The sequence below is a fragment of the Cupressus sempervirens genome, chromosome 11 (genome assembly GCF_028749045.1).
Source record: "Cupressus sempervirens isolate cs-2001-9-10 chromosome 11, ASM2874904v1, whole genome shotgun sequence".
In the NCBI taxonomy this organism is placed as follows: Eukaryota; Viridiplantae; Streptophyta; class Pinopsida; order Cupressales; family Cupressaceae; genus Cupressus; species Cupressus sempervirens.
This window is the reverse complement of record NC_143128.1, coordinates 331,030,380-331,052,410: the sequence shown is the minus strand read 5'-3', so window position 1 is coordinate 331,052,410 and position 22,031 is coordinate 331,030,380.

Genomic DNA, 22,031 nt, shown 5'->3' with positions numbered 1-22,031 from the left:
AATAGAGGTCTCTAGAATTTCTCCCACTTTAGGTTGGCTTAGAAAAATAGGAGGAAATTGAGGTCCATCCTAGATTTGAGAGGCTCCAATACCTTGGGATTCTTGTGAGATTTGTTCATTCTACCGAGAGGACACATGTTCTGTAACCTGTTCTATCTAAATCCTCTAAGGAGAGGTTCTCTTCCTATTTCCCTTCCTTTCAGGAGGGTGATAATATCCTGCTGGGTGATCAAGCTTGTATACTATCTCTAGCCTAATAGGAGACTGGAGTTCAAAGATAGGAACTATGAATTTCCTTCCCTTACCCCTTTCTGGGTGAGCATGTGCATGGAAGATCACTATATTTGGAATTGGATCAAGTGGAAAGGGTTTCTTAATCCAACTCTTTGTCATTTGAATGACATGTCTAGCTTGATGATTAATGTCATCTCCTTCTTCTCTATCAACTTCTACATTTAGAATGGGTCTCTCACTAACTTTATCTATATTGAATAGGGGATCTAGTAGTTCCTTGGAGTTCTATAGCCTTATCTCATCAGGGATGGTTAAATGGGGAGCCTTTTCTACTAGATACAAAGTCATCCTACAATAGTCTCTGTTGTGGACATTGTAGTCATTTGTGGCATTCATCCAATGATCTTCAATGACATCCTTACAATAGAAATCCTTCCTAGCTAGGTTTTCCACTTTTCCCACATTGTCAAAATATGGTCGAGGAGAGTTGTACTCTTCAAGAGGATAGTTCTCTCATTCCCATTCAAATGTCAAAATATCCTATTTTCTCTTCACCTAATATGGTCCTACAATAAAAGGCCAATTCCAACAAGGTCTCTATTGTTTTCTAATCCTCTTGTGAGCTAATTCAATTTTCTAGGATATTTCCATTAGGACCAACTTGTCACTTGGGTATCTCAAGAGTTTCTTTGGATTGATAGATGCAATAGCTATCAAAATATATGTAAATGTCTTGAACTAGATGAAATATGCTCTGAGAGCTATGATCTATGCCTTTGTTTCCTTAGATAATCTCTTCCCATAGTCCCTTTTGATGAATCAAATGATCGCAAAGATGAAAGCATCATTTACGATTCTATACTCTTTGCTTTGTGGTGAGAGCTTCTTCTTCACCAACTAAGGATAGACTATGTATGGCTAAACATTGGGGTCCTACATACTACCTTTCTTGTATAACCCAATATAGTTTGTTTCCCTTGCTGCATATAGAACTTCTTCTTGTCCTTTACCATCCTTAGCTGCTCACAAAAGTTTTCACTAAGTGTGGTGGCCCAATCTAGTGGTATCTTTGCATGCCTGATGGTCTCAATGAATTTGACCATGAATGGTGTGAGATGACCATCTGTAAGTAAGCCCATGACTCTACTTAAGAGAATGATAGAGTATCCAATGTCATCCTTCATATATCTTCGAGTCATATCCACTTTGCTGATTGTCTTTCCCCGAGGTGGCTTCTCAATGAAATACAAGGAATGTATAATATCGATGGCTTCTTGGTGATGATATTTATACCATCTTTTAGTTGCTTCATAGGAAAGTCTAAAGAGCTGATTGGCTCTAGGAAGATGAAAAACTCTCTTGATGTTGTTAGGTTGCAAATCTAAGACCACTTCTCTGGTGATGCTCTTAACTACCCTCTCATCAAGAAAAAAATACTGAGATAGGGTCATGATCAACTCAGCTGACTGTACCGACATAGGATGTGACACTATATTCATGAATTTAGATAGGATCAATGCAGACAGAAAGGTTGACCTTTGTGTTAGATTGTTACAAACTCTTATAAATTCTCCCAAGTCTGTGTGTCCAAGGTCAGTATCTTTGATCTCAGTGTACTCATCATGTAATCCTTATTTTGAGGTCATGCCTTGAAATTTGTGAACAACTAGTTTCGCTACTGATCCAGATGTGCACATCACAAGAAAAATAAAACACAATCAGTTATTAGATAGAAAAAAAAAACATAAGAGAGAAAAATTAAAGTCCCCCCTTGGGGACTTATTTATTTTTAGGTTGTTTTAAAAAAAATTTATTTATTTATTTTGATTTTTGTTTTAAAAATTTTTTTCGAATTTTGATGTAACTTATAAACAAATTTTTTTTTTCCCAACTCTCAAATTGTGAGTTCCAGAGTCAAAAAAGGTAGGGGGTCCCCATTCCTAGTGAGGAATGGGGTGTGCATTGTGGACACCACAATAGTAACCACTAAAAATACTCTTGATCTCTTGATCGACCCCCTTTGTACACTCTAAAGCCCATAACTTTCACATTTAAGCTTTGATTTGTGATCCATTAGTTGTTATGGATTTGTCTTCTTGTTGGAAAAAATTGACCTATCATTTTGTTATCTTAGTTAATTTCTCAAGGGGGCACCCATATATATCACCCCTACTAGGGCATGCTTTTATGACTTTTTTGTCAGCATTCTTTGACACAATGCTCTAAATCACATTGCATCAAAGAGGGGAAAATGTAGACACTCACAAATGGTTCATGTCTACAATTTCATCAAATTTTCATACTAACTCATCTCATTTTCTCATTCTGGTAACTTTGATCTTTTGGTCAACTTGATCATATTTTAATAATGCCTATCATCATTTGTATGCTCTTTCACATCATATCAAATCAACTTGGAATCACCCCAAACCTACTTAGAATCACCCAAAATCAACTATAATCAACCCAAAGCACGTATGATACCCCAAATCAATCATCATTTGTCCAATCCTAGGCATTTTTGTGGCTTTCAGTGCCTTGGAAACCTATCAATCTATCAAATCTTATCAATCTGACCTTAGTGATGCCATGGCTCTCAATGCAAGGTCAAATTGTCGTTCACATCATCTAATCTTTGCCATTATTGAGTCTCTCGGTGTTGGATCATGAAATTTTCAACCATTTAATAAAATTGATAGTGTATGTTGATGTTATTATGATCAACCTTATCAACCAATCTCAATCTTGTAGAATTTTACAATGTGAATTAAGTGTTACATGTCCTTGATTCATGTCATGTATCCTTGGCTTGTTATTAATTTTAATCAACCAATCAATTTGATTGTGGATTTAGTTTACCCATTATCATCTAAGTCAATATCAATGATCATCAAATTTTTATCAAAGGATATTGTTCCACTTATTTAAATCAAATTGGCCAATCATCTACTAATTTTCTCTATAGGATGAAATAACCCATAAATTAATCCTATGTCATTTCACTAGTTATTCTTCCTAACTAGCCTTCCTAATTAATTAATTTTATTAATTAATTGATTTGTCATTCACAAACTATGGAAATTCTCAATTTCCTAAGTCGTATTTTCCACCATTAATTTCATTTTTTTACTAATTTCTATTTGTGTGGAATAATGGATTTTTAATTCAAATATACCACATAATACTAACATCATCATCATAGATGGGCATGACACATCGTGGATTCTCCATTTACACTTGGATAAGATATGTCATAATCCATATTTTCTTATTCCTTGCACATATCTATATTTGGCTTCCATTGTCATAGATTCTTGGTACCCCTACTCAGGCATGCTTTTATGATTTATCTGTCAGCATTCTTTGACACAATGCTCTAAATCAAATTGTATCAAAGAGGGACAAAATGTAGACACTCAAAAATGGTTCGCATCTATGGTTTCATCACATTTTCATACCAAATCATCTCATTTTCTCATTTCACTAACTCTGATCTTTTGGCCAACTTGATCATATTTCAACAGTTTCTATCATCATTCACATCTTATTTCACATCATACCAAATCAACTTGGAATCACCCCAAACCTACCTAGAATCACTCAGAATCAACCATAATCAACCCAAAACATGTTAGATACCCTAAATAAATCATCATCTATCCAATCCTAGGCATTGTTGTGGCTTTCAATGCCTTAGAAACCTATCAATCTATCAAATCTTATCAATTTGACCTTAGTACTATCATGGCTCTCAATGCTAGGTCAAACTGTCATTCACATCATCCAATCTTTGCCATTGTTAGCCTCTCAATGTTAGATCATGGTATTATTACCCATTTGATAACATTAACAATGTTTGTTGATGTTATTATGATCAACCTTATCAACCATTCTTGATCTTGTAGCATTTTAAAATGTCAGTTAAATGTTACATGTCCTTAATTCATGCCATGTGTCCTTTAAATGTTATTAATTTTGATCAACCAATCAATTTGACCATGGATTTGGTCTACCTATTGATAAGGCTAATTAATACCTCTATTTTATGATAGTTTTTAACACTTTGTTGAACACTCTATTTTATTTTCATCAGGACATTTGTAAACTTATGTTTACCTAAACCAATGATTAACCTATGGGTAGATAGTATGTCATATTTTGCCAATATTATATATATATGATGTAGTATTTCATATAATTATTAGAATGTGTATTCTTATATTTGAATTTAATTTGATAATGTTTATTTGAAAATATCTCTACATTATAACTAACCTATTAGAAATGAAGTTGAAGATGATTGGAAGAATTCAAAGATGCATGTTGAAGAAAGCCAATAGCATTCAAGGAGAGAATGTTGAGGTTTAGCCATAGTGGAGAAAAATTGTAATGGTACCAAACGACATGGCTGTGAGTATGGAGGATCTCTAAAGACTAACTACATTCTTTACATTTATTATTATGTCAAGTTGTTTTTTAGACTTTATTATTCCTACCTTGAGCCATTATGTTTTCTTCCCGCCTTGAGCTCTTATCTTTCCTTCTTCTTTCCCTACAGATTTGTAGCAAGTCTATTTTCTCTTCTATTTTGAAATAAGTGTTGATATTTTATATATAGGGATTGGACCAATTGTGTTAGGGGGTTAGAAGAAGAAAGTTAATGAAAACAAACTATTTACTTTTGTAGTGAGTTATTTTTATAGTTCTATGTATTATTCCCATGAAATGAATCTATGAAAGGTAATGAAATAGTTTTTGGCTTCTATCCTATGTTAGTAGATTAGTATAAGCCAACCAAGGGGGCCCACTTTGGAGGTGGATTAGATTAGAGTAGTATAGATTTATTTCCAAGTATTTCTAATATTGCAAGTAGAAGTTGTAAGTTCTTTCCTATAGCATCATACTTCATGAATGTTCCTACAACATCTATAAGAATAGTTATAGTAGATGAACTCAGTTGGAATATATGTTAGCATTTCATTGAATTTCTAGTATTTGTAAAGAGTTAAGCATGTTAGTTTCCTATAGTGAAAGTGTAGGTTCAATTCCTTGAATTTTACTTTCCTACAATATAATCATAATGACTCATTAAGAGAACTAGTGCACATACTATGCTAACCATTTCAATTATATGTCCTTGGGTTAACACGATTAAATGTACCTCATAGTGGGAAAGATAGTCCTTAGATTGAATACGTTATTCCTAAGCATGGCCTAGAGCATGATTAATATACACCTATTGTGAGGCAGACTATTTTTGGTGTCATTACCAGGGATAGTGTCAAGCTAGGAGCATTCTTGAGTCATAGTTCTTAGATAAAGTTTTTTTTAGAAATTTCTAGTTTTAAAGTTTCCTTCACTAGTGCGAAGAGTTTAGTTGCATGCATCTAAGAGGAAGAAAATGAGATGAATGTGGTAGATTTCTTCCATGGGAGTCTATTAATTTGAATGAAGAAATTCAAGGAGAAGAAGTTTAGTTTCCTTTTGAAGATGCAAGCCATTTTTTTCCTATAGAATCATCTTCAAGAGCAGAACCTATAGATACAAGTGGTCTTCAACCTTTTGCTAAATTTTTGACCAGTTTGCTTGATAATACTGCTTTAAATCCACCAGTTGTTAATAATCTAGTACCCAATGTTCCTTTTCAGTAGCAACTTCATAATCTAATACCTCCAGTAATGGCAGAACCTACATTTCCATTTCCTCTCCCAAGCCTCATAAATGCTAATAATCTTAAGAATATACCAACAGCTACTCTTCCAAAGTTCTATGGCCTTGCAACCAAAGACCCTAATACTTTCTTGTTTGAATTTGACATACTTTGTTATAGTTTTCACTACAACACTAATGCTCATAAGCTAAAATTATATCTAGCAACATTGAAAGAGTTAGCTTTATGATGGTTCATGGGCTTAGGAGCCAATGTAGCAGGATCTTGGGATGAAATGTAAACTCTATTTTTGGATAAGTATAAAGAGTATTGCAAAGCATTTGGTTCAAGAGGAGATGATGTCTTTAGGATATCAATAGAAGGAGGAAGAAACATTAGAAGACTATGTTTCACATTTCTTGTATACATTGCTGAAGAACCCTCAGCATGTGTCATCTAAGGATTTACAAAAGCTATTCTTTTTGAGAGTTGTAAATGATGATAGTCTAGAATCACTAGACCTATTGGCTAGTGGTGATGTATATCAAGCTTCTTTGGATGGCCTCAAGAAGATCTATCAAAACTATTCAAGGTCAACCATGAAGAAAGGCCAAGGACCTCGTTCCACAGTCACTAAAGGAATCAAGCAAGGGATTTCAAAGCTTGAGATATCTAACCTATTATCAAATTTCAAGTAGGATATCATCAATGATGTTGCTACACATCTTGACATAATTACTGTAAAGAAGAAGAATGAAAAAGCTGAGTTACAACTAGATGAATACTACCCTCACTGCTAGAAGCAAAAGAAGGATTGCCAATGCAAACTGGTTGCAAGCATGGAGAACCAACATCTTCCAACTTATTACCTAAAGATAGATGGAGATGATGAGCAAGTTTTTTTTGTTTCTCAATGCTAGCCATGGGCCCAACATCAAGGTATGCCTTAGGATCCTTTGCACAATTAAAATTCATATGGTAATCAATGGAAAAACCATAATTTCCAAGGTCCTCAACAATATCAACCTAATTGGAATAATGTTGGGCAAAACAATCTACAATAGCCCCAATGGCCTCAAAATTCCCAACCATCCTAGCCCAACCAATAGAATAACCAATGGTAGAACCAACAAAACTACTATCAAAACCAAAAAACCAATGGCAACCACCCCAAGGGAATTGGTAGTCTACGAACCAATGGAGGGGATCTCAATAGTGGCCTAACCAAAATACCAGCACTCCACAATTACCACCTCTAGTTCAAAAACCTTCTCTAATGCCACCAATTACAAATCCTCGACCTTAAAAGTAGACATAGTTACCTTCACAACCTTAGCCAAATCTAAATAGCCAACAACCACAACAACCCATGTATAGTTTTGATGCTTAACAATATCCTGCTTACACTCTGAGTGTTGCAAATATACATCTGAGATCTAGTACAACTTTACCAATTCCTAAACTGCCTCTTATAACTAAAATAATAGATACTCCTATAGTATTAGAACCCTTAGTCACTAAAGAGGTTTACCCAACCAATGTCACCATTTCAAACCAAGCTCAACCAGTGGTGGAACCTCCATTTCTAGAAAAGCTTATACAAAATAAACCTATACAAATAGAGGAACAACCTTTTGATATTATTGATCAATTAAAGAACATGCATGTATAAATACCCCTATTCCAAGCCATTAAAGATGTTCCAATCTATGGAAAAGCCATTAGAGATGCCTACCTAAAGAAACCTAGAAGGAAGAAAAAGGACCCCACCATAGTCCATGTTGTGGGACAATTGGCTGACATTATGTTAGGAAAATTGATCATGCCAAAATATTCTGATCCAGATAGTCCAGTTGTGGATGTGAGCATAAATGGGCAGTTTGTTAACAATGCTTTAATAGATCTTGGTGTTGTTATAAATTTCATGATCAAGGATAGTATGAAGAAGTTGAAAATAGAAGGATTAAGGGCTACTCCAACAATTCTACAACTTTCAGACAGTTCTACTGTCACCCTTGATGGGATGATAGAAAACATAGTTGTAACCTTAGATTCTCTAGAGTATCTTGTAGACTTCATGATTCTATCCCCTAAAGTTAATCTATTTGGTTACCTTGTCATCCTAGGTCTACCATGGTTAGCTATAGTTGATGCAAATATAAGTTGTAGATCAGGGAATATGACCATATCCAATGTCCAAGCAACAAAGAACTATGATTTATATCCTCTAGCACAACCATTACCAAATTTGAGCACATCTATTTGGCTAGATTTAGGGGATGAAGAAGAAGAGTTGAATTCTATAGTACAACTCATGATGTTACATAGACAATCCTTTATAAATTTGTAGGAGGAAGATTCAGTGCTTTAGAATATCCTTACTAACTGTTGTGTGATAGAAAAAGATATATCTGAAAGTTCTATGTTGGAATTAATAACATATGAGGAATGTGATGAGAATTGTACTCTGCTCAAAGAACCTAACATTCTTCATCCACTCTTATTGTGTGAATTAGAAGCAAGTCTAGTCTCTGAAGATGCTATGATAGAGTCTACCACTATTGTTGAACTGTCTAAAGGTCATAATCTCCATGTTAATCCCAAATTAACACCCACACAGATGGAATGGTTTGTAGAGTTGCTTCAAAGGCATGAAAATGCCTTTGCATGGGACTATGGTGATATGAAAGGGTTGAGTCCTACATTTTGCGCCCATAGGATATACATCAATGAAGGGTTTCTACCACTCTGTCAATCCCAGAGAAGGATAAATCCAAGCCTTAGAGAAATAGTTAAAATTTAATTGCAAAAATTGCTTAATGCTAGTTTTATTTATCCTATATCTGATAGTAGATGGGTGTCACCCCTGGTAGGAAAAGGGAGGAAAATGGAGAATTTGTCTAGATTACAAAGAATTGAACAAGGCCACCAAAAATGATCACTTTCCTTTACCATTTATAGACCAAGTTCTAGACACTCTAGCTAGAAAGAAGTATTTCTCTTTTCTAGATGGGTATAGTGGTTATAATCAAATCAGAATTGCTCTTGAAGATCAAGACAAAAACACATTTACATGCCCATGGAGTACTTTTGAATACTATATTTTACCATTTGGTCTATGTAATGCTCCTGCAATGTTCCAATGAGCTATTATTAGCATCTTTGCTGATATATCACGTGATTGTATGGAAATATATATGGATGATACAACATTTGGAGTCACCTTTGAGGAAGCAATGATGAATCTTGAAAAAGTTTTGGTAAGGTGTTAAGAACATAATTTGGCACTTAATAGTTAAAATGGTTTCATGCTCATGCAAGAAGGTGTGGTACTTGGTCATTTCATATTAACTGCAAGAATACAAGTGGATCTAGCTAAGATAGAGGTAATTCAAACATTGCCTATACCTAAAAAATAAAAAGATGTAAAATCTTTTGTAGGACATGCTAGATATTATAGATGTTTCATAAAAAATTTCAACAAAATAGCTAGTCCATTGTATAAGTTATCCACAAAGGAAACTAAATTCAGTTGGACATCTGAATGTAATGAAGCCTTCCTACAACTTAAGAAATTTCTCCCTACAACCCCAGTTTTACAAGGACCTAATTGGAATTTACCTTTTCATATATATACAAATGCTTTTGACTATGCCATAGGTGCAGTTCTAGGACAACAATCTCAAAATCTTTAAAATGTGATATATTATATTAGCAAGAGCCTTCACAGACCAAAATTAAACTACACAATGATTGGAAAAGAATTGTTAGTAGTAGTTTATGCCTTGAACAAATTCTGGCATTACATAACTAGCTATCCCATATTTGTTCATATTGATCATGCAATAATTAAATATCTCATGAAAAAACTTTCTATAATAGGTAGGTTAGCAAGATGGTTACTATTGTTGCAAGAATTTGATATAACTATCATTGATAAGCCTAGAAGAGCCAATGTTGTAGCTGATTATTTATCAATAATTAATCATGATGATAATGACACTACTTTGGTATATGATGCATTTCTAGATGAGCATTTATTTCATATTGTTGTTCAAACTCCATGGTATGAAGACATTGCTAACTATATTGTAGCTAATAAAATACCAGAACATGTTTCTTACAAGGAAAATAAGCTACTTGTAAAGAAAAGTTTCCATTTCTCTTGGATAGATAATCTCTTGTTTTACACTAGACCTGATTAACATATGAGAAGATGTGTGAGAGAGGATGAGACATATGACATTCTACATGCATGTCATAATGAAACATGTGGAGGACACTTTGTAGCAAAAAGAACAACCTTGAAAATCTTGACAACTAGTTATTATTGGCGTACACTACAAAGATGCAACCAACTATACCCGAAAGTGTGATAAGTGTCAAAGGATGGGCCGACCAACAAGAATAGATAAAATGTAGCTTAACCCATAGATGTCATTAACACCATTTGACAAATGGGGCATAGACTTCATTGGTCCAATTGATCATCCATCCAATGGGAAATCCTACATCCTTGTGTGCACTAATTACTTGACAAATTGGGTTGAAGTCAAAGCCATGAAGCATGCTTGTGATGAAAAAGTTGCAAAATTTTTGTATAAATAAATTTTTACTTGATATAGTGTACCCAAAGAGATAGTCACTAGCCAAGGTGTGCAATTTACCTCTAATCTAATCTTAGAACTAATGAAACAATATAACATCGGGCACCAAAAATCAAGTTCTTATCACCCTCAAGCTAATGGGCAAGCAAAGGTCACAAATCATGAGCTAGAGAACATCCTAGCAAACATAGTTCATTTACACTGTAGGGATTGGACCAAAAAATTATAAGAAGCTATTTGGGACTATAAAAAAACATGGAAGACTACTACATGATTCACACCACTTGAGCTCCTATATGGGAAAGTAACAATGCTCCCCATTGAATTTGAACATAAAACTTTAAGAACTGCACTAGAGTTATACATTGAACTTCCTATAGCATAAAGATAATGTCTTCTACATCTTAACTCTTTGGATGAAATTAGTAAATCTTCTTTGGAATGTACTAAAATTATACGAAAAAAAAGAAAAAAAAATGGCATGACTCTCACATTATCAATAAACAATTCCAAGTTGGTGACTAGGCACTTCTATATGATTCCAGATTTAGAGATATTCCAGGCAAGTTGTAGACAAGATGGCTAGGTTCATATGAAATTAATCATATCTTTGACAGTGGAGCTATCTAATTAACTTCCATTGATCTAGTGCATTTTAAATTATTAGTCAATGGTCACAGACTCAAGTTATATAAACAACCCCAAATAAAAGAGGACTTCCTATAGTAGTTTAAGCAGCTAAATTCAAATACACACTAGGCAACTCTTCCTACAATTGAAGGTGTTAACCTTCCATCTGCCACTCTTCAACACTAATTTTTTTGTGCATGCTCATAATAAAAACTTTATGCCCACATAAAGTTCCAAACTTCTCCATTCACTTTCTTATTTCTTTTTCATCCACCTCATCTCATTTTTTTACCTTCCACCCACCCACCTTCCATGTCATCATTTTCTAATGCTTTCAATAAACACCACAAGTTTGCTGACGGATGCTTTCACCGTTGATGTAACTTTTTCCACCTTTTTGTATGTATGATGATCAATTAACATGTACAAGATTTTCAAATTATTATTCATTTGTAGTACACAAATTTTGTTGATAATATCTAATATTGCATTCTTTATATTATGGCAACGTTATGCCAGTTCCATACCCTATACTAAGTATGACAAGGGTGGACACTTGTCCATATTTTTTAGGGGGTAGGGAAAGTTACTAAAACCTAATGACATTCCTATTTATTTGTAAAGATTTTTCCAAATCTCCATATTTCCTTTAATAATGGAATTTAATTGTCATAAGTACACAAGTGTCTAGGTGTCATACCCCTTATTTTTGAATGATTTTATTGTTAGGATGTGATGTGACTTGTATTTAAATTTTAAGTGATCCAAATCCCATTTTTGGATATTTTCACACACATCCATGTTTTACTCCCATTAAAGCCATATTATTGCTCATAAAAAAATGTTATGACATTAATTACCTATCAAATGAAATGCAAAAATGGGTCTGTAAAACAACAAAAGAAGCCTAAATTTATAAGGGGGAAATAGTGCAAGTAGTGCAGATAGTGAAAATGTTAAGTGGAAATGTGTGGACAATTGCAATGATGAGAATGAGTGGAGCATACCATTTTTCTCTCAAATGTAGAGGTTGTAAGGAGATTTAATGCATGTGGCTGGTTAGGCTATTTCTTAAGTTTGACTACATTTGATGAAGAAGTAGCCATAGAATTCACAAAGACATTTGATGAAGGAGAAGATTTTGTATGTGGTTTAACAGTGGTTTCTACAGAAAAGTAAATAGTAGAAGTAACTAGGTTAACAAAAATAGGAGAACATTATTCTAATACACATGATGTAAGATCAGCCAGAGCTCAGTTTGTCATACCAACTGATCCTTAGATGGATATTACCAAGAAAGGTTGTAAAAGAACATATCTTTTGCCACCATACAATGAGATGGCCATGCATATTATTAGGTACCTCACATGTGAAAGGAGATTTTCATATTTACATGCACATCATTTTAAATTTCTCAATTGTATAAGGCATAATCATCTAGTAAATGTTCCCAATTTCTTGTACAATATATTGTGTATTAGTGCTGACGAAACCCAAAAAGGAAAGGACAATTCCATCACCCATCATGCCCTAATTAAATTACCCATAGAGAGATCACTTAGGGATATTTCTCTCAGCAAAAATTTTCCAGGCTAAAATGTTACAACCCTCGGCTACCCTTAATGAACAACCTAGTGAGGAGAATGTAGTTCCCACTAATGAAACTATTGATCAAAGTAATCAAGAGGTTGAAGTTGAAAATGTACAAGGCAATGTACAAGAAAATGTCCAAGAGAATGTGCAAGAAATTGTGCATTTACCTGTTCAAGAAACCTAGAAACCTACCTTTAGCTAAGCAAAGAGAAAATTGAAATTGTAAGAAGAGATCTATGCTATGGTAAAAGAAAAGCCAAACCCTATAGTCATGAGGCAAAAGATAACTAAGATGGGTCCTGCAGTAGCGACACCAAAAGGAAGAGGTAGGCAGAAGGCTGTGATACTAGAAGAAAACCATGTAAGAAGAAGTCCTAGAATGAGACGACAAATTTCTAAAGTATCAGCTTCATCCAAGCCATCTACTAAAGAATTCCCAGTACAAATTGTTTCAGATCACTCTCCTCCTCATCCTAAAACTACAAACATTCTTGAAAACCCTAATGAGGAATGTAGGGTTGAAGTCAATAAAAATCAAAATGATACCTCAATAGACCAACTATACTTCAAGTTGTAGAGATGAAACAATTCTTGAGCACATTTATCCAAACACTACCCTAGTTCCCTATAAATCAACATGGCTTATTGATTTTGTAGAAAATTTATGGAGGGAATAGAGGAAGAGGAAAAGAAACCATGAAGAGGATTAACCAGGACATTTACTTATGGAAAAGAAAAAGAAAACTTATGTTTACCTAAACCAAGGATTAACCTATGGGTAGATAGTATGTCATCTTTTGCCAATATTATATATATGATGTAGTATTTCATATAATTATCAGAATGTGTGTTCTTATATTTGAATTTAATTTGATAATGCTTATTTGCAAATATCTCTACATTATAACTAACCTATTAGCAATGAAGTTGAAGATGATTGGGAGAATTCAAAGATGAACATTGAAGACATCCAATAGCATTCAAGGAGAGAAGAACATTGAGGTTTAGCCATGGTGGAGAAAAATCATAACAGTACCAAAGGACATGGCTATGAGTATGGAGGAGCTGTGAAGACTTACTACATTCTCTACATTTATTATTATGTCAAGTGGTTGTTTAGACTTTATTATTCCCACCTTGAGCTGTTATCTTTTCTTCACACCTTGAGCTGCTATCTTTCTTTCTTCTTCGACTACAAATTTGTAGCTAGTTTGTTTGTTCTTTAATTTTGAAATATGCGTCAATCTTCTATATATAGGGATTAGACCAATTATGTTAGGGGGTTAGAAGAAGAAAGTTTATGAAAATAAACTATTAACTTTTGCAGTGAGTTGTTTTTATAGTTCTATGTATTATCCCCATGTAATGAGTTTTTGAAATGTATTGAAATAGTTTTTGGCTTCTATCTTGTATTAGTATATTAGTCGAAGCCAACCAAGGGGGCCCACTTGGGAGGTGGATTAGATTAGAGTAGTATAGATTTATTTCCAAGTATTTCTTGTATTACAATTAGAAGTTGTAAGTTCCTTCCTATAGCATCTATAAGAATAGTTATAGTAGATGAACTAAGTTGGAATATATGTTAGCATTTCATTGGATTTCTAGTATTTGTAAAGAATTAAGCATGTTAGTTTCCTATAGCGATAGTGTAGGTTCTATTCCTTGCATTTTAATTTCTTGCAACATAAGCATAAAGACTCATTAAGAGACCTAGTGCACATACTATGCCAACCATTTCAAGTATACATCCCTAGGTTGACAAGATTAAATGCACCTCATCATAGGAAAAATAGTCCCTAGATCGAATACATTATTCCTAAGCATGGCCTAGAGCATGATTATTATACACACATTGTGAGGCAGACCACCTATCATCATTCGAGTCAATCTTAATAATCATCACATTTTATCAAAGGCTATTGTCACACTTATTTAAATCAAACTAGCTAATCATCTACAAATTTTCTTTATAGGATTAAATAACCCATTATTTAATCCTTTGTCATTTCACTAATTATTCTTCCTAACTAACCTTCTCAATTAATTAATTTTATTACTTAAATGATACAGCATTCACAAACCATGAAAATTCTTAATTTCCTAACTCATATTTTCCACCATTAATTCCATTTTTTTTACTAAATTATATTTGTGTGGAATAATGTATTTTTAATTTGAATATCCGACATAATATTGACATCATCAGGACACATGGGCATGGCACATTGTGGATTCTCCATTTATACTTGGCTAAGATATGTCATAATCCATATATTCTTATTCCTTGTGCATATCTATATTTTGATTCCATTATCATAGATTCTTGGCTTTAAGTGGGTTTGAGGTTTCACATGACATGTCATAGACCCTCTTCCATTTTTAGCCATGTTTGACTTCCAAGCATCATACAATCCTAAATTTAGCATCTTATGTCATATGCATCATGGATTCTCAAAGGAATCTCTTCCCAAGTCACATATCCAAGGTGACAAGTCCAATTCTCTCATCTTGTAGGTTGATTATAAATTGAGCATTCTTCCTCTCATTTAGAGTCCTTGAAGTCCCTAGGTTCTAAGTCTTTAGCCTTTGTCTCTCTCAAACTTAAATCACTTCTTATAGTATTCTCATAGAATTAACATTATCATAGAATTTTTTTTCCTAATTGTGTACATTAGGAAATTGGAGCTACATCACATGGAGAAGAAAGAAGGACATGAGAGCTATATGTGAAAGAGAGAGTTTTAACTTTGTGTTCTTCCTTTTGTTTATTTTTCTTTCATGGTAGACTATATGGTATCAATGTATGTTTATTGAGTTTGTGATTTTCTCATAGTATGCAAATATTAGCTCAATCTATGGTCTTACAATTGGTGAACCCAACGTGAACATGCTTAACTAACTTGGTTTCTTTTCTTTTGTGCTTGTAGGTGCAAGGAAAGAGCTCACTCAGAAGGTTATAACAACTATCTACACTTCCTTATCACATCTAAATTAATTTGGGGGTATAGTAACATGATTATATGCTATCATTTTATGCATTTTGTTAGCTTTTTGTCCTAGGTGCACTCTACAATGTCGGGCACACTTGGGACCTCTAGGAAGTAGTGTTAGGGGCCTAGGAACCACCATAACTCCCATTTATTGTTAGCATCTAACCAAATATGCTTAGAAACAACCAACTACACCCTTCTAGGCCCCAAATACACCATGGGCATAGTCTACACTATCTAGGTGTACTTGCTAGGGTAGAGTTCAAAATTTTAGTTTTTGGGGCTTATTTAGGCACCATTTTCCCATAATCTATAACTAGCCTCCCAACTATGCCCTTTTGGGCCCCAAGTGCACCATTGGAATAGTTAACTTTTTTTGAGTGCACTTGGGGGCATCTTGGGTCATTCTATCCTTCTAGGTCATAGTCTTCTCTGTCAGAGTAGAGTTTGTTCATAGAAAGCACATAATTCACTCAGAATATACATTTAGCATTTATGTTTACTTCTAGGACCTAGATTAGATGTTTTTGTGTTACTAATGGTTTTTTTGCAGCATTTGGTGATTGGTGGATGAAGACATAATCATTAAAAAAGTTACTAATTCTTGCTTGTAGGATGTTGTCAAAGATCCTATGTGCTTGTCTAAACCTAGTTTGGACTTCCACACAATATTTTGAGGCTTTAGTAGTGTCCTTAGGTACTAGGATAGGCCCCCCTATCTCAGCATATCCTAGCCTACATTTTACATGTCCTAGCCATCATTTTTTTCACTTAGGAGCTCATTCCTTAGGTCATAACCTTCATTATACTTCACCTATCAAATCATAACATCAACCCTAGCATCCTAGCTCTTTGGTATAGCAACATAGCCACCACCTAGCTTAGAATCAGCAAACATTCAACTTAGCCTCTCAACTATGCCATGAAACTACCAACTATGCCCAAACTAGCTCCAAGTGCACCATAGGTGTAGTTGGTGCTTTTAGAGCGCACTTGGTACTATCAAAGCACACTTCATTACTTTCATGACCATTTTTGGACCCTCAAATTGTATTTAGATGCCACTATAGGTCCTCATTCTACATCTCACCCAAAATAGCATCTTGCACCAAAAACTTCAATTTTCATCATAAGACCTTTACATATTGCATATTTGATCAGCATAACCATCATTTTGAGCCTCCTAAACATCATTTTGAACCCAAAACCTTTGAATTTAGTCAAAAATCTAAACTAAAGTATAGACCCTAGAGTATTTCATTGTGTCAATGGATAATGGATCTTGACCATGGTCATTTTATCATTTTCTTTGGTCAAACTCTATCTATTTCTAGATGTATTTGACTTTTTTATTTCATGATCTTTTCACTTTTATCTCTTTTTGGTCAAGATCCAAAGTCTATTATCATAACGTTAAACTCTTAGGTTAATACCTTTCAAAGATTTCACCTAAGTTTGAAACCTTGCAAACACCATTTCCATTAGCATTCTCATATTCATAGTCTCCATAACTATAATTTTGGCTTACCCTAGTGGTATATCCCCTTCTTGTATTTTTTGAATCCCTAGCATCATTTCCACTATCAAACCATATCACCTTGTCTATCGACCAACTTTTCCCCTAGATCACTTATCCTCATTTTGCATATCCCAAACATCATAATCATCCTTAGCACACCATCCCTTGCATAGTCCACCTTGCATACATCAACTTCCAACATCATTAAAAAGTAAAAAATCTAACCCTAATCTTCATTTTTCATACCATAGAATCATTTTCATCTCCTTTAGTGAGATTCCAAAATGTCACCTTACATTTGCATTTGCATAGTTTCCCTAGCACAATTGTGCCTTGCATATCAAAACCCTGGCTCATTTGGCACTTCCTTAGGTTTCATAACATCCTTAAATACCTTAAAAGAAAAAAAACTCATATCTTACATACGCACATCCTAATTATCAAATTTTGACCTATTTTACCAACTACACACTTTAGGTGCATAGTTGGTAGTTTCAGTGCATAGTTGGTAGTTTTAGAGTGCACTTTCTAACTAGGGATTTCTTTCAAGTTTCCATAACCATAATTTTCACATACATGCCTTGCATTGTATCCCTAAACCCTAGGAAACACTCAAAATCACTCAAATCATTCACATTTTACATTTTAGTTACCCTAACACCTTTGTTTACCAACTACATGCCTTCCACTTACCAATTGCTCACCTTTAGGGTCCCAAGTGCACCAAGGGTGCACTTGGTACTATCTAAGCATAGTTGGTAGCTAAGATTCATACTTTGGAGGTAGAGAGTCCATTCAAGTTTTCCCCCATTGCGTCTGCATTCGTAGGTACAATGCCAACACTTACAAGGACACAGTTAGCTTAGAGACCCATAGAACTTTATCAACCCTTGTTTTTTGAGGTACAAACATAACCAAAACCTCATCCAAGACAAAGGAAAAGAAAGAAAACTCAACAAACATTTGATGAAGACCAAATTAAAGCATTACTACCCTTACTTGTGGACCCCTTAATCATGTATGTACAAGGTCACAACCATCAGGGGATGTCACAACAAATCCTAAACAACACACCTACCATGAGATTTCCATCAAAGAGATATTTTACACATGTAATGGTTTAATGGAGCCCTAAATTTGAACCTATATTCATATCAATACCACCTACAGATGGAAGTGTACCGACCACACCTAAGGATGGACAAACACACTCTTTCAAATTTAGCAAACCCAACATGACTACCTTCAACCCTAACACATCAAGCACACAAAAAGGCATTGTACACCTAAGTGATGACTTTGACACTAATTATGACATCACTAATGAAGAAATGGACAGGGCTTGCCAAGACAAGACTTTCTACAAAAACTTCAAACTTTTGGCAGCCCAAGAAAATTTCAAATTCAATCCAAACTTGGAGGGACCTAAGTCTAAAAATCAAGAATTTTGCACATTTGAATGCATCCAACCTATGATCAATTTAGACTTAGAAAAGGGTAAACAACCTTTGGAATTATCAAACAAAATGATGACACCTTTAAGATTCCATCAAGAATCAACCATCAAAATCCTCCAAAGTATGTTTGAACACATCGACATTAATCCCTTGTTTGATGGACCTCCATATATGAATGGAAACAAGAATCTTCCTAAATATCCAAAAAGGATGTTAAGGCTTGATCTCATTCACAATTCAACAACAAAACTAGGCTAAAGTGAATTGTACTCTAGGGATGCCAAATATACCTCCTTTGGAGAAAAATAAACAAAGTGCACCCTTGCTCCTAACTTTACCAAATTTTATGATATCAAATGTTATGGAGCCTCCCATGAGTACACCATATAGAACATAAAATGGAACAACCCCTATTGGCATACAAAGGAAAATTCTTATCGACATTTCACCCATTCTAAAAAGGAACATGTCTCATTGTCAAATCAATATGATGTCCCAGGGAAAAAATCTAACACAAAAAGGTATCAAAACAACAACCCTAACATGATGCTCAATTCTCAAGAACATAACCAACTCCTATGACAACATCAACCTATAGTGGTATGAGGAATTAACACTTTCAATCAATAAGAAAGTTTAAATCCACTCAACACACATTCAACATATCAACAACAACATCAAACACAACAAGAAAAACCCCAAGTGGTGCAAGCATCCAACATCCCTAATATGAAATCTAATGTAAATCCACTTGACTTACATGCAATGTACCAATAACAATTCCAATAACAAGAGAAACTCAAAAAATAGTTGGAATACCAAAGATTCCTTGAGCAACAAATTTCCTATCAACAACACTTGTTGCAACAACAACATGTGCCACAACAACCTCAATAGACACCTCTATAACAATAGTCACATACATGGTCTCACATGCAACCAAAAAATGTATCTCAATAACAACCACAACAAATGGCACAACAACTACCACACCAAGTGATGCAACAACAACACATGGTATAACAATCATAGTCAATACCACAACTAGTACCACAAAAAATACCCCAACATGTATAAAAAAAAAAGGGACCTTTTTTTTCTTCAGGGTACTAACATACCTCCACCACCTAGTGACACATCACTCAACACTTCAGACATAGAAATGTCTGAACTAAGTAGACACAATTCTTGCCATAGCAAATGATCTACTTAGAGACAGAAAAGACTTGCAGAGAAGACTATTGTGCAAAACCCTAACAAAGAGTTATTACAACAATTCAAACAACTTTCCAAACAAGTCAAGGCATTGAAAGTCTAGAAGAAACAAGCTCTATATACAAAAAAGGACTTATGTTCTAATCCACTTGATAAAATTTTGTATCTGCCTCCATTCCCAAAACACTTTGAGGCTCCAAGATTCAAAAAATACCAAGGAAAAGGCAACCTTGTTGATCACATCAAGTAATTTTGTGTGTCTTGTAGTGAACTCAATAATGAGCCTACCCATCTCATGAGATTGTTCCCTCATTCTCTAGGTGGGCCCACACTTGAATGGTACTCCAAGCTTCTTGGTACTATCAAGTATTGGTTAGAACTAGTAGAAAAATTCATCTCCCACTTTACCTTCATCATTAAAAATGAAGTGACACTTTCTAATTTGTGCTCAACTAAACAAAATATGGGGGAACCATTTATCATGTAATTACTAAGCTAGTGAAGCTTAGTTAGTCAATGCTTACTAAACATTCATGAATAACAAGAAGTTAAACTATGTATTGAAATACTAGTCCTTGACTTATTGTATAGACTTGAGATCAAAAGACAAAGTACCATTTCCAGACTGACAAAAAAGGGGGCTAGTAATGAAGATGCTCTTATCCTTAAGGGAATCCTCAAAATGAAAAAGGAAAACAAAAACACCAACCATTCAAATGACAAGGCAAATTTTTTCTTGAAAAATAGAATGTGACCAATGATGACATTATGAATGCATGTATAATTAGCACAACACAACCTCCACTAACATTTAGAGGTGCAAACCCTATGAATTCACAAACTCCCAATTAAGCACCACCTCCATAATAGAAATTTGAGACTTCTTTGTAGGATGGACCTCAAAGACATCTTACAACCAAAGATAGGAAATTTACACCCTTGGGTATACCTATTGAGACTACACTTTAACAATTACTTAGTAATAACTTCATATAGTTACCCATGATCAAAGATGAGCCACTAACTAAAGCTTCTTGGTGTGATAAAAAATTCTATGATTACAACTGCACTAAAGGACATAAGACCTCATCATGTTTCTAGATAAAACATGCAATACAAGACCTTATTGATGATGGTGTGATCATAGTTGATCCATCACTACTAGCATCCAATTCTAATAACACTATTTTTAAAGATCCTTTGGGTAATCATGAAAAAGAGAAAGCCTCCAGTTCAAACTCAAACTCACAAGCTAATCTAAATTGCATATGCGTTGGATATGACTACACCATTAGCTATTTCAATGAGTCTGATTCCCACATATCCACTTTCACCTTAAAGGCTGAAGACCCTCATTGTGTTGTCACTACATTCCATACAAAGATCACCCTACCTAGAGCTCCTTCTTCACCTACTACCTCTACTAGACCTACACCCCCTAGTAGACCTAATGCTCCTACTTCATCTAATTATAGCCTAGTTGAACAACTTGGCAAGACCCCTAAAAAATTATCCATCTTGGACTTACTGTGTGTGTCTCCCCAACATCATAAGATGTTGGATCAAACCCTTAAAAAGTCAATAGTCCCAGATAACATTGATGTTGGCCAGTTCCACACCATGGTTGGGAACCTATCTGAATCGAAACATATCACCTTTTCCCTACAGGATATTTCTAACAATAGGTCCAACCACAATGATCCCCTTTATCTTGAAGTATTTTTCCATAATGCCAAGGTTAGATGTGTCTTAATAGATGGGAGACTAGGGTTGAACATCTCTACTCTTAAAGTTGTCAAGGGTTTGGGTTATTTTGATGATGATGTGGATACCTCTCAAAGAATCACAATAAAAGCCTATGATGATGATGAATGCTTCTCCAAGGGCATCATCGTATTACCCATTAGAGTTGGTTTGACTACTGAAGATACATTGTTCTAGGTCCTAGATATCAAAATGAATTGCAACATGATACTAGGATGCCCTTGGATCCATGCTATTAAAGCAGTGCCATCTACATATCATTAATGTCTAAAGTTTTCCTACAATAATGTGGAGGTTACTATCCCTAGTGATATAGATCCCTTCCAATTTTGTGCTATACTAAGAGATGCCACTGCACACCAAGTCCCAAAA